The sequence below is a fragment of the Raphanus sativus genome, unplaced genomic scaffold, assembly GCF_000801105.2.
Source record: "Raphanus sativus cultivar WK10039 unplaced genomic scaffold, ASM80110v3 Scaffold0579, whole genome shotgun sequence".
NCBI classification, from domain to species: domain Eukaryota; kingdom Viridiplantae; phylum Streptophyta; class Magnoliopsida; order Brassicales; family Brassicaceae; genus Raphanus; species Raphanus sativus.
This window is the reverse complement of record NW_026615897.1, coordinates 19,532-34,956: the sequence shown is the minus strand read 5'-3', so window position 1 is coordinate 34,956 and position 15,425 is coordinate 19,532. Positions and strand designations below refer to the sequence as shown.

Sequence of the window (15,425 nt, the reverse complement as noted above, 5' to 3'; positions counted from 1 at the left end):
CTTTCAAAATCCTGCTTATCATGAGCCGGTTCTATAAAGTTTGCTTCAAGAACTCCTGGGGAGCATATTTTGGTTAATAATGAGTCTCTCCTCTAAGGTCTTTCCCTCAAACAAAACATATTCAATGGAGTCGTCAAGGAAAGAAATCACTATACTGACAACACCACTGCCTTTTAATGGTGCAATGGATCTCAGATAATGAACAAGTTGCTACAATTGCTTAATTCTAACGATTGAAGATTTTCTTGAACTAACTGCAACATCAAAATGTACTTGAATGAGACGGTTTTTTGTGATATACATTGAATCCGATAACTGGAAGTGTTTAGGTGCCTCCTTGATGATCCAACTTTTACTTCACTGTGGCAGTCTGGCAGCCCATCTTTGGATTACATCAATATAAATCTGCATTGGAGACGTCTTGAGTTTCCAAACATTGTAGTGTAATGTCTAGTTCAGACATGAAAACAAGAAGCAACAAATGCTGAAGTTTTATCATAGGAACAATAACATCATATTCATCCTGGCCCGTTCTCCTAAGGAACGTGTAAGACAGAAGAACCAACGCACTGGGTAGTTTTTGCTATAAAAACATAGTAAAAGTTAAAAACAGAGCACACGCTAAGTTTCAGAATGTACATGTACAATATATGTCAATACCCTTCACGAGTTGAGCGCGAGTGAAAACGATGGCATCAGCTCCAAGTCTCATGGTACTTGTCTCTAGAACCATTTCCATCTACACACACAAAAGGTGAAACTCTGTTAGTAACCTAACTAGAAAGAAGCTCAACGTTTCTTTTTAACAAAATAATACATTATAAAAAAAACTTACATTGTCCAATTGTCTTTATTAGACTTCTTTTGATGAGTAGCCTAAGCTCATGCATTTTCTGATCCCATCCCGGCCCCCATCGTCTTGGAAAACTAAAGCTGGTAAGTTGTCTTTGACTAATATCAATCTGTCGATGCTTATAAAAGTGGCACCGTTTTGTATCTTAAGGAAGAATACAATGAACAAAGAAAATGCTATAAGATACACTTCACACATAATGAGCAAAAGAGAAGCGTTTCCCTAAGGCATGCATGCATACCTCGTCAACAGCATTTTCAACTAGCTATGCGATTGCTGCAATACAGTACAAAAATAAAAATAACAACTCATTACAAAATAATTAAGAAAAAAAATATATTGTTTAATTAGTCTTATATCCGTAATTGTTTTAAACCATATAACTCATAGATCCGAATCCATATACTAATTTAAAAAATAAGTACAAGTTTTTTTTTCGTTGATCATCATCTCTTAGCTTACCTCCAAAGCCCATTTGTGTGGAAGTTGCATTCAAGTGAAGAAACTTGGGATGCACGCGAATTCTCAAGCATACCTGACAAAATTTCATCTCATCAAACACCATTTTTTGTAACTAAGTGATGCCTGTATTTATATTTGTGTGTAAGAGAGAAAGAGATGACCTGGAGCAGTCTGAGTATCATCTTCGTGATCACAAAGTTTTCCCGGCTTTCTAGAAGCTACGGCATTTTAGGGTTTCCAGAGGAGTCACCGTCGTATCTGTAGACTGTATCGTACTTGGAACTTGCTGATGATCTCCGGTGGAGACAATGAGTGTCTGAAACATTCTCCTCTTACTACGTGGTCTTCGTCTCGCGTTATAATCTCACCAGATATTACTTCCCTTATTATTTTTTTTTTTTTTTGACAACACTTCCCTTATTTTATCCCTTATTAGTTATTAAGGTAATTATTGTTCTGTGTATAAAAAGAAGATAATATTTTGATGATCCAAACAAATTTATCCGTGTATATTGGAGGAAAATCTAACGCAATCTTATTAAATCTGATGAAAAAACAAATCGAAACAGAAAATCAGAGAAACAAATTAAAATCCTAAATATAACAAAAAAACAAGAACTTGACATTCAAACTACTCATCGGTCTGTAAATTGTATCGGTTATACAACGTGACAGAATCAGCTGCGACGGGGCTCATTGTCTTGGTTCCTATGCCAAGTGTAAAGCGCATGGGTCTTGTTCTTAATCTCCAAGAGAGCGTGACCGAAACTAGCCTCTCTATACGCTGAGTAGCTTGGTTGTGGGTCAGTGTAGCTGAATGCAAAACACAAAATATAAGACTTTAGTTTAGTTTTATATCACCAAAACAAACAAATCATTGTTCTTAGTACCTGTTTTGCGATTCCTTCAATGTTTCCTCCATCTCCAATAGTGATGTACATTGGAGCAGTAAGATCTTTCACAGGAGTACAAAAGCCATTGGTGATGTTGTACTTAATATTGGAGAAACGTTCGGATCTCTCATAGGCATGGACATGACCAGCAAGGACCAAGTCAACTTTGCTGTTAAACAAGCCACGACTCAAACATAATCCTCATGCTCTCACCTTCCATGTAATGGTAGTTGTTGCTGTTGTACCACGGCGAATGAACCTGACAATCACACACGGAGTCTCCTCTCTGTTCACGTTCTTCAGCTCTTGCTCCAGCCACAAGTATTGTGTGTGTATTTGCCTGATAATGAGATTACGTGATAAAAAATCAAGAGAGATTACAAATCTTTAGGGTTTGGGAATTTTTTTTGTTACCATAGGCAGAGTAAGAGGAAAGGCGATGATGTGAGCAGGGCACGTCTGACTGAGTACCAAAGTGGAGATATGCTCCCTGAGGTTTGTAGGTTAGTGTAACGGTGCATGTAAGCTTGAAGGGGTGAGTCTCATCCTAATATTACAGATTCAAATTTAAACCCGAACAAAACCAAAACAACAAAAAAAAGAGACTTAAATTGATTGCGACTAAGCGAATCTTACAATCTCCGGAGCGAAATCTATCTCGTGATTCCCAGCGGCATAGATTAAATGGCTGGTAAGCAGCGCAAGGCTCCATGAATCTTCCCCATGTATCCCACTTTCTCTGGTCATGGTTTGGATGGTCGGTCTGCGTAAGACAAGTGTCCGGCAAAGAGAACTGCTTGGCCTTTAGGGTTCGACATGTAATGGTACAATGTCTCGTTTGAAGCATAGGGTTTGTCCAAGATCACCTACAAAAACCAATGAACCCATTACATATCGATTTGCAAACAATATTTTAAAATTTAGTTTTAGAAAGATCCGTGCATTACCAATAATCCCGAATGTGTAGGGAACATCAGGTCCAACCATTGGAGGAGTTCGTAAAGTGAAACTGTCTAACGGATTTATGGGTACCAACCTCATAGATGTACTTAGTATCATACTGCAACGTAAACAAAAAAGATAAACATTAAGAAACCATATAAAAAGAAGTACACGTTGTTACTTGGATGACAAAGTACACAAAACCTCGAGTCCTTTAATGGTGGCGTGGTGAAGAAAACCAGAAACGTAGTCATAGTATCTGTAAGAGACGTTGAACCATGAGATTTCTTCTTCGCAGGCTTCACGTCGCGCTGTTATTTACTGGCGATTCCAGTAAGTAACGACGTTGGAACCAGCTAGGTTTAACGTGTCACCCACGAGACGATCATGGCACGTCCGTCATGGTCTCCTTGCGTTAGATGAACCTGAAATAATAACCCAAAAAAATCAATACAAAATGATGGTTTGATATATTGTGATGCAACTGAAAAAAAAATTAATCCAAACCTGTTCAGGAACATTATGACCAGAAGGTGAAGGAAAACGTTTTCAAGAGACATCTCAATCGATGGTAGCGCTTGACGTACGTATTTGCTGGTTATCCAGCATTGATTAAGGTGTTGATGCTCAGAAGAACGAGGGAGAGTAAGAAAAATTCATTGACTTCATTTTTAATTGCTTAAGAGCTTTGGTGTTTATTGTTTGTGTTTATTGTGTGATAAATAGGTTAACTAGATCTTATATAAGCTGGAGTCGGATGTTTAGGAATATGCTACTGGCAAGACATTTAGTTAGGAATATTTTATTGTTGAACTTTGGTACGGTATTTCTTAAGAATAAAATTTAAATTGAAAATAGATATGTAAATCATCGAAATGTAACAAAGTATTAGATTTTTTTTTGTTGTCAAGTAATTATCAGATTTTACGATTTAGATATATCCACTGAATGCAAAAATTTACCAGATTTTTACGATTTAAGATGTGGTAAGTATTTTACACAATAATAAAAATCCAAACAGAATACAACTAATACAGATATTTACTTGTTAACAAAAAAATCTAAAACTGAATTATTTTTAAATCGTAATCTAGGCTTTATGTTAAAAAGGTTTAAAGGTTTATATATAGTTAACGAGTTAAAAAGGTTTATAAAACCTAACTAAAACAGAGAAATAAAAGTTGAAATGAAAGCAGAAAGTAAATTTGAAACAAATGTTTTACCAAAACAAAACAAAAATTGAAACAAATGGATCACACTCACACAATAGAAAACTCGTAACATTCATCGTTGATTACAGAGACAAATCAAAACCAAACATTAAACCAGACTTCATTCATACCCAACAATTCCAGTCTCCATAACCGGTTTAAAATGGTCGTAGGTAAACCGGTGGGCAGAAACGTTTTTGACAAGACCCGGAATTGCCCAAGACTCATCACACTCTATAGACTCTCCTCTCTTACCTAACTCAAACTACTCTAAACCACAAAGTTCTTCTGTTCAAAAACTAACACACACAGACACAGATTTTAACTCAGCTTACTTATTTTTCCTCTCTCTCTGTATAGTTTGGTTATACATTTTGTAGAACAATAGTTGTCTTCAAGGTCTCCAGCTGGTACAGATGTCTCATGAGAACAAACTGCTTCAACAGTCAACCGTTTCAACACATTCGGACACGGATCTTTCCCCGAAGTTACTGTTTGATATCGTCACTGCACACCTCGCTTTTCCTACACACTTCTGCATGTAACAAAACCACAACACGGTTATTAAGAGAAAAAACAAAAAAGAGTGTGACTGAAATTAAGTAAACAATTCTTATCATTCTTACCCTCTCTAAGATAGCGTATGAAGCAGCTGCATGACACTCTCCTTGTTGGTAACTCCCACATTTCCCTAAAGGAGTGCCAAAGCTTGCGAACTTGATAGCTGAAATGGCCTGACCAGGACTACACTTCAAATGAACCTTTGGTCTATGAAACGTTTGTCCTTTACCATAGCTTTCCGCCAGTTCTTGATATTCGGATGGTACTCAGAGACTTCAGCACAGACTCCAGATACTGATCTTTTAACCAGAGAAACAGCTGATGGGTTTCCCCCAAGCTCCTCGAATACGACCAACAGGTTTTGGCTCGGCTTTACCATGATCTCGGCACGTGGTAGTATCTCTGTGTAGGCTGGCCACAGCCGGATAGGCACTTGTTCTGTTTGTATGTACCGGTGTAGCTACAGTGATCACAGTCACCGGTTGCAAAAGCCGTCCAGTATCTCCCAATGCTCTCACCGTTCACCCATATCTGACCTTTCCCCATATTTTCCCATGTCCAAAGCAAGCGGCTCGTCTCCTTCAGGTGCATCAAAGTAAGTCTGAAAAAACAAAAAAACAAAAAAAAGTACGATTATAAACTAGAAAAAGCTTTTATGGAGGAGTTATGTTTGATTCAGTCAAACCTTGTGCCATGTTAAAGGCTGAGACTTTTGTACAGTTAAGGACGCATCCATCCACCCAATAGAAGGAGTGTTGGTTGGATATGCAAGATTCATAGCTTCACCTTTCAGCCCCACCTGATATGTCCATTTTTGCCATGACAAGTCTAACTTCCCTTGAGACAAACCGTGCAGTGCAACCGGACCCAAGATTCCAGTGTTCCATGACTCAAAGTGTCCACCCACATTCTTCAGAGTTGAACACAAAAGGGATCATCATCATCAGGACAAGAGAAAAAAAAAACTTAATGCAGAAGACGAGGAAGAAAAAAAGAATACTAACTGGTAATCCAACAGCAACACTCAGCAATGCTATTTTGTTTAGTTCCAGAATGTAGACTGATCTTTCCCCTATAAGTGAATCTCCTGTTTTCCCTTGTTCCAAATGCAGAACCTGCCATTTATATTAACGTTTTTGCATATCAGAAACTCTCTAATGGAAGTTAATGAGGTAAATCATTATACCTGAGAGCTGTCCATTGACAAAATATATGCACAGCATGGCCTGTAGACTGGATAATGAGAGTTGGGAGCTCTCTCCACCATGCAGGAACGATTCAGTTTCGCCAATATCAACACTACATTACAAAAATTCCAAATGTTGGTTTTTAGCAATGAGAATCACATTGCAGCTATATATAGCACATGTGTTTTTTTTCTTTTTACCTGGTCATGTACCAAAGATAATCGCTTGTGTCACGTGTGACATTTATCTGCTCTAAGAGCCCTTGAGTGGTGAACGTGGAGCTGTCATCTAGAGATGAAAGATCTTCCAAATAGCTCTGCCACTTGAAGTTCGGTGTGTTTGTGGGTAACATTTCCATCTGTGATGTTTGAACTCCAACCTGAATATCAAACAAGAGAAACCTATGATTATCAAAAAAAAACAATCCGAGTATCTTAAATTCAGAACAATAATGATTATTATACACTTTACCTTTGCAGTATTGAAGACTGCATTTCTACAGTCAGGAAGAATGCTGATTGACCAAGGAGGTAAGTTATAATGAACGTTGTTAAACAGTACTCTCGCTGCTGATTCTGTGTCATAGTTTGCAAGGAAAGCTGAACAATCTCCCGACTCTGGAGAGTATACATGAGCCTGAGAAAAACAAGGTGACAAGAGTTTAGTAAGAGGTGGAGCTAAACAAAAATCATATTTATCAAAATTTTAAACCCATTCAAACCTGTTGCTTGTTTCCTAAAGATGTGACAACAGGATCAGTTGAAACCAGAGCTTTTTCACACATCTTGATAGCTTTGTGGAGCTCCTTTAGATGACCATATTTAGGTTCCCTGATTAAACCTATTCAACATTTAACAACAACTCAGTTAGTACATAAAGCATACCATTAGCCTTATATTCCAATGAATCTGGGGTTACCGTATTCGTCAATGGGAGCATCATAATCATAGCTGGTGGTGACAAATGGACCTCCGGCTGTTCTTCCAAAGTTAGTCCTCCGTGATACTGTTCTCAAAGGGAAACAGAGAAAGATTGTCTTCAGGCAAAACCAAATCTAAAACCAAAACGTTTAGCTAAGAGGTTTAACTCTACATACCATGTAATAGTTAACAAAGGATCCTCCTTTTTGTATGAAACGTGCAACAGCAAACGCCAGATCCTGAACTGGTCTATGGTGCATTGGCCCACCGAACTCAGTGAACCTTAAAGATACATCGGTTCAAAAAAATATAAAAAAGATTTGAAAATGATTAGTCCGTTTAAGTAAATGAATATTTGTACCAGCCACTCCATGCCTCTGTCCATATGGTTGGCTTGTATGGCTTGTTAGGAGCAAACGAATCACAGTAGAAACCGTTGCATGTGTTTATCTGTTACCAAAAATCAATAAGTTTCAGTACCAATGCAATTTAGTTTTGAGTTAAACCAAATACTCAGTAAAGTTATTACAAAGCTTTTAAACTCACCACAGGGTCAGGGGCATCGTCTTCTTTGCACATCACCCATGGGGACACCAGTCTCAGTTGCTACAGCCATTTTAGCAGCCCATGTCATGTAGTTGTGGCCTTCTGCTCCCAATAACTGCCCTTGTCTTCCATACTCATTCTCAATCTACATTCCAATAAAAAGACAAGACACCTTTCTGTTAACTTCATGATCACTAATCAAAGTATTTAATCTTTTCAATTAAAAAGTATTAACCTGAGAAAGGATAATAGGGCCACCCTGGGACTCATACAAGTCCTCACTCTTCATCAGCTCAACTATTCTCTCCGTGAATCCTTTCATAGCTCTCTGCAACGTTATCCCCAAGAACATTAATATCACAAGTTCCATAAAAACATCTAATGGATTAAGTGAATATATGTAACTCATAAGAGACCTTGAAAGGCTCATTATCTGTTCTGAAGCTGATTCCAGGAACATACTTCAACCAAACAGGGAACCCTCTGCTCATTGCCAAAGAAAAAAAAACAACTTAAAGAGTTGAGAAACAGCATAATTAGAGACAAGACAAGGTCACATGAAGTTTGGTTACTTACCCAAAATTCCACTCGGCACAAACATAAGGTCCAATTCGAAGATGAGCGTATAAACCAGCTTTGTGAATGGTCTTAACGAACCTCACCAAATCATTCCTCCCATCAAAATCATACTGAAGAGGAAAAAAAAGAACTAATTGTCAAAAAAAGACAGAACATAATGTAAGAACTTGAAACAGAACTGAAAGAAACCACTTTACTTTGCCAGGAGAAGGCTCATGGAGATTCCAGAAGACATAAGTCTCAATCACATCAATGCCTCCATCTTTCGCCTTCTGAATCAAACCTTCCCACATCTAAACCACAACAACAGAAAGTTAATACCTTTGAAAACAAGAAAGAAAAGTTTAGGTTTTTTTTTCGTTAAAACCCAGAAATAAAGTTTAGGGCTTTTTTTAATTCCAAAACTTACATCAGGTGTGCTTCGAGGGTAATGTATGGAGCCAGAGAAGAGGATTCGTCTCTGTCCATCGATGAGAAGTGCTTTACGGTCATAAGTAACGCCGCATTGAACAAACCCAACGCCTAGAATCAAGAACCCTAAGCAGAGCCAGAGAATCAGTCGTGGAGTGGAATCTCTAGTCCCCATTACCCGCATTGACCTCCAAGAGACCACACAGGGAGAAGAACAAGAAGAAGGAGTTATGTAAAGCTCTTCTTCTGTGTTTGTGCAGCTCTGTGAAGAGAGAGAGAGGAAGAAGACGAAGGAGAAGGACAAGAGGGAGAAGGGGTTTTATTGCACTTCACAAGTGTTGTACTCGCATCACACATTCACACCACTACGTGGTCGTGAGCTACCGACGCTTTCCCACCATTTTTTACTCATTTATTAATTGTTTTATAAACAGAAATAAATAAAATAAATAAATAAAGATTAAAAAGGAAAGTCAGTGATTATGATATCAGCAAAAAAGGAAAAAAAAAAAAGGAGGCACGTTTGATTGAACTAAAGCAGCAAATCACGCTATTTTTCAGTTGAGGGTTTTTCTTTCTTTTTATTTTTTCAGTTTTGATTGGTTTATTAAATATTTTTGTATGCTGTTGTGAGTTTGATTTCTTGATTGGTAGTGGTAGATGTTGAAAAGGATACGTGTGTCTTCTTCCACTTCCAAATCACAGTGTACCTGTTACTTAACATAACATACGAACAAGACTCTAGCATAATAAATTCAGCAATTAACATTATGCTTAATTTGATTTGGTCGTGTCTGAGTGTTAAGTGTGTAGTTTTATCTGGAAAATTGTTATATAAACCAGTTAGGACATGATTATAAGTTAATTCAGACTTTAGTAATGTTCTAGTTTAATAGTGTTGTTCATCAAAATGTTTATGATGGAAAAAACTATAAGAAAGTTTAAAACATATTTTAGTCAAAAGTTTAAAACATATCATGTGATGCTGGAATTTTTTAAGGCTTAGATGTACTAACAACTATATAAAAGCGAAATCAATTGTTTCAAACATGGTTTATGATGTTGCATTAGTATAAGAAAACTACTAGCACATCATTAAGAAGGCAACCGTAGCGGTAATGCATATTGCGTTTTACAACATAGTAATCACTTGTTCATTCGTTTTAACACCATTAACTGAAAGATCAACATTCCAGCTGGTTAAGAATCATTTAATAATGTTACCTATTAAATTTTCTGCATACGTTATACAACTCAGTTTACTTTTTTTTTTGTATGTTGTAGATTTCCTTGGATAAATCTTGGGTTCTTGGATCTGGTGACAGTTTGAATCCTAAACCCACTTGAGATTAATTAAGATATGCTTCCTTAATCAGGATTACAGTAAGACAGTAACTCTGAGAATAATTTTATTTAAATCACATAAACATGTGAATGTTTTTGTCCAAAAAAAAACATGTGAATGTCGATGCTCTCTTGTTTGGATGGTTCAAATTCCAGTTTTACCAAATGTCATATTACGCTAGTACCACCCACTGACACCGACACTAGTCTTGCGTTAATGGGTTTTGAGTCTTTTGACTGTGTTTCACAGTTCAACTAGGGTTTTTTAGAGAACTTGAAAATATTTATGGAAAGTTTGGAAGGAAATAAAAAAGAGATCTCTTATTAGAACTCTCCTATAACGTAAGGTCCTAGATACACACAATACGATATGAAATAAACAAGATTTTCTGGTCATGGCGTCCCCACGGTAGATGATTTAATTATGAGAAATTGGGAAATTAAGGATTTGTATTAAGCCCCAAATATAAGCAAGGCTTGGACGACGTGAAGTGCCGAGAATAAACGGAAAAGGAAGGCATCAAAAAGAGTGGGGCAAACCGGCACGCAGTCACATTACGCTTTACCTAAAGTATACGGCAGACCATTTCCTTGGGGTCTCTATTGTGTCTCAGTTTTGTTAGGTTTTTGTTTATCCCATTGTCTTAAATTGTGTAACCATTGAAAATCTTGATACACACAAACAAAATATAATATCATATCATATATATATATATATTACTTTTTGTACACTATATTTTTCCTTTAATCTTGTTTTATACATGCTTTACTCTTGTCTCAGCATTGTGTTTCTCTTTATTAACGTCAATATACAATTAGGTTTTACAAAGTAAAGCTTATTCAGTCGCGTTATCATGTTCTATGTTAAGTGGTAGTTGAATTTTAGTTAGACAATCACCAACCCACAAGATTCCACACACCTTTAATTGGACTCCGTTACTATGAGTTGTTCTTTTCTTATTCACTATTGCCTTTTTTATTAGAGGGAGAAAGACTCTTCTCCCACGCCTCTAACCTAAATGAGATTACGTCTGTCGGATTTTCCGATCTTCCGCTTGTTCCCAAGACATATATAAAGTAGATTTTCATTCTTGTACATTCAAATCTGCGATTATCTATATCTTGAAGCATTACTTTTTGTTTTACTTTTCCTATAGTACATATGAAAATTCTATAAGAATCTATTAGCATATCACTATCTTTAGATAAACACACAAATCTGCTGTTGTTTTTTCTTCTTTTGACATTCTGTTGTTTATTTCGAAAGCAATACTTCATCATAATATAATATTTTTCATCTAGTAACTTAGTTACAACAAACTAATGTATCATTGTATGGTTAAGGAAGGGCAGCATAAATTTGTAATATGGTATTGCTTTATTCCGAGTATAGCTTTTACTATTTATGGAAAGTTAAAAAAGAAGACGTTAACCAAAAAAAAAGACGTAACCAATTTACAAACCTGATGCTATTGGTTTGTTGCTGTTGAACAGAGCACGGTTCTGGCGCTAAAGGCTGTTATGCTGTGTCAGAATTAAATTGGTAAAGGCATTATGTATACTTGTATAGTTTCATTAATGTAATTGAAAATAACTCATTCTTAAATTGTTAGACCAAAAAAACTCATTAAATCACTGACGCCGAGAAAACTGTAACTTTTTCTAACCACTCGGTAAAGTGATATCTCGGTTGGATCCTATCCTCCTGACAGTTGATTTGGCGCCACGTTAATAGTTCGTTAGCCTTCGCGCCTCTGACTCTTCCTTGCGAGTTGCGACCCTTTTCAGGTAGCTTGTTTCCCTTTTTATTACCTTTTTCTTTCTTTTTTATTAACTTTTTCTATTTGCTTTAAACCCTCTTTTGTTTCTTTTTTTCAAACTTTTCCACTAAAGAAATAAAACTTTTTAGAACCAAATTCAGCCATTTACAACATTATGGAAGTACAGTAATTTGTAATCATGAATTATAAACATAATAATTGCTTAGCATATGAGACATGTTGTGATTAGAACAAAAGCTAATTACCGTTATAGAAAAATCTACCGTTGTCCGTTCCGTTGAGCTTATTTTCTCAATCAGATGATTGTTTTTTCCTGTTGTTGATCGAATTTAAACTTTTTGTAACGAAACTGTCGTGTGAATTATATATTTCGTTTGACCAAAAAAAAAAGAATTATAGCTTCCGATCTATTAATACTAGCCCAACAACATTTACGGACCACTAGCTAGTACATGCAATGTTACCAGTCACCACACATTGCTTCACAAATAAGAATTCATCATCTACTACACATGTTTGGTTCAATCATAGGTAACATATACACCGACACCAAAGGATCGGAGTCATTTGAGTTTCGTTGAAAAATAATTTACTGTCGAAGTAATTCAATTAATCGCGCATGTATTGGTTCATCTTTCTTAGACAAAAGGCTTTGCAGGAAATGATATATTAACGGTCATTAAGGAGACTTATGCTTATGAGCTTAGTGGAGTCAGTATGGTACCGCACATTTACATAATTTAACGGATTATTGCAAGCCATTATCTTATTATATTTTCTCCGATGATCCATATCAAAGACAACGTATTATTTAACATTATCTCCAACATTTGGTATTTGCCATGAGAAAAAACAAATGATGCACAAAGACCATGCCGTTGAACATAGTAATCGATACCGATGGGTCTAATTGACTATGCAAAGAGACATATGTAAGCACGTAGCAATAATAACATCATTCTTATCAACATATTAGAAATATAACTACGAGTTAGTCGTCGGGTGGTACATAGCGTTCTAGAATCCCTAAGAGACCTGAGTTCGAATCCGTTACCACTCAAATTACCTTGATTTGTGGCCACGCGGATATGAACCATGTTTTCGGTCCATTTGAAAACCCGGAGAGATGATCTATCCGTGGGCTGCACTTCCCCTTGGAGATTAGTCTGGATCTCGGTCCGGGAGACCCGGGATACCCCAGATTAAGAAAAAACATATTAGAAATATATATTACTACGTTGACGCTCACCATCATTACTTGGTTTAACATATGCAGTTTGCTTAATATAAAGTTAAATCTTCACAACCTTAAACATTTTCACGTACTGGTAATCATCATCTGAACATAGTCATCCAGATATTGACTTTGACTGTAGAAGAATTTAGTTTAAAATAAAGATTTCTTTACAATTAAAATTATAGACAGAAAATTCTTAAGTATTTTTCACCCAAACATTACAAGGACATGTATATTTAAAGTGTTCTTTTATTTACAGTAGTATTATGTTTGTCATGTACTGTAATACTGCTGCCGATGGAAAACATCGAAAGAATTGCTCAAGATATTGTATGTCCGTGTGTTCTAATCGAAATTTCAATTTCTTAAATCATTTTGCTATATTGGTTAATTATGCATAATCTTAACTCCATCCTCATTTTTACTGTTTCAATGGAAAAGTTTATTTTTGTAATAGCTATATTTCTATTTAGCAGAACGAAATAAAAAAGTTTCCATCTTGTTGACCAAAAAAAAGTTTCTATCTCGATTTAGACGGTTAAACCAACAGAAATATAAAATTATAAATAGAAGTTTCTAACTTGAATTCTTGGTCCATCAACATAAGTTATAAAGTCCAAAATATTTTAGTGTGAAATTGGAAATAAAGTGGACAATTATGGGCCATTGTAGGCTAACTTTGGGCATTTACGTCATATATATTAGGCCTACCAACAATTCAGAACACATGCTTCTCGATATATCTTCCTTTCGAGGGTAATTATTCAGATATTACTATATTGTATTGACGAGTTGTCATGTTTTTTTTTCTATGTAAGTTTTATAAAGCATTTTCAGAGAGTGTTTTTTATATAACCGTGATGTGATCCCAAAAACTTTTTAGATCAAATAATTAATTACCATAAAACCCGTGCATTTTCTTACCACTTAAGACGTTTCAAGTGGCTTTAAGATAACAATTTAGTTTGATGTCTTCTCCATTATCCCGTCTCCAAAAAAATACTCCCTCCGTTTCATAATACTTGATGTTTTATCATAGTTCACAAAGATTAAGAAAATTGTATTTTTTAATAAAAAATATTTTAAAGATATAATTTTAAAATCAATTAACCAATAATAAAAAAGACTGTGAAATCTAATTGGCTGAACAGTTTCCAATAAAGTTAAAGTAACCTTAAAATCTCAAAACTTCAACTAATTTGAAACAAAATTATCCTTCTAAAACATCAAGTATTATGAAACGATGAGAGTATAAAAATAATTTAATCATTAACTTGCTTATAATTACATTTGAATAATTATAACATAACTTTTTTTTTGCCATCTTAATATATTATAATAAAAGGCCAAAGGCCAAAGGAGTACAAACTAATTTTACAAAACATAAGGCCCAACAAAGCAGGACATAGACTACAGGTCTTAAAAGGCCACCCGCAAGCCCACTAACAGAGAACCAAACCAATGGTCTAAATGACAAAGCCCAACCGAGCCCATTTTTAGAACAAGACCGCCTTTCCTTCCCACGTGTACGACCACACGTCAAGCAAGCCGCCACGCGTCTAGACGAGAGACACCCTTCTTCCTCCGGCTTCAGAAACAGCGGCACGACGTCTCGCCGTCGGCGGCGGATTCATATACGGGATAACATCCTTCAACTAACTCCAACACTGCTCCTTCCGAGCTGTTGGAACATGACGGATCTATGAAATCTTCATTAGATTAAAACTCCTACGATTGATCCTCCGTTGCCAACATAACAACATGCAGCTCCAGACAGAGATCGAGAGGCAGAGTACATATAAGCCTCAGATTCATAGATCGAAGAAAACGAACGGAAAACCCTAATAATAGCCGACGATGACGGAGCGGGAACCGCCTCCCGGAGACAAAAGCCGGCGAAACCGGTGCTACCGAAGCCACCGCTTCCCAGAAACTAAGCCGAACCACCACCAACGGGAAAAAGGTGAATCGCCGGAAGCTATATATACTATACAGATAGAACAACACAGATGGAGAAAGGAGTCCGGCCGACGGTGGCTATGGGAGCCTCAACCGTCGGCCGAAGAAGACAAGCGATTCTTTTTTCTTTTTTTTCTCTCTCTAGCTCTCACTTCTCTCTACAAGACTTTTTTCACACATTATAAGGTTTAGTTAATAATTATAACATAACATCAATAAAGTAGATTAATAAAAACCACTCCTAAGTAAACAAATAAATAAAAATTGGCAATGTCGAAGTTGACATAAGAAAACTCCACAAATTGATAATAATAGAAATAATTATAAGGTGGGTCGAAGTACACACATGCACGTGTATTCCCCATGGACATGTTTCGTCTTTCGTGCATGGCATTGTCCTTACTATGGCCGCAATAAATTTCAATCTATTCTCATCATCACCCACCAAATTATACTCTTTTAATATCACATACTATATATCTTTTAGTATCACATACTAGATTTATAATACTTGCTACATATCTATACTTATATTATTG

General features: G+C 36.2%; 2 pseudogenes; both read right to left on the bottom strand.

Annotated features, from left to right (window-relative positions):
• Window positions 1-1,946: 1,946 nt before the first annotated feature.
• Window positions 1,947-4,438, bottom strand: LOC130502479 (purple acid phosphatase 6-like; annotated as a pseudogene).
• A 231-nt stretch (window positions 4,439-4,669) lies between these two features.
• On the bottom strand, window positions 4,670-8,937 carry LOC130502478 (beta-galactosidase 3-like; annotated as a pseudogene).
• Between the last annotated feature and the right edge of the window lie 6,488 nt (window positions 8,938-15,425).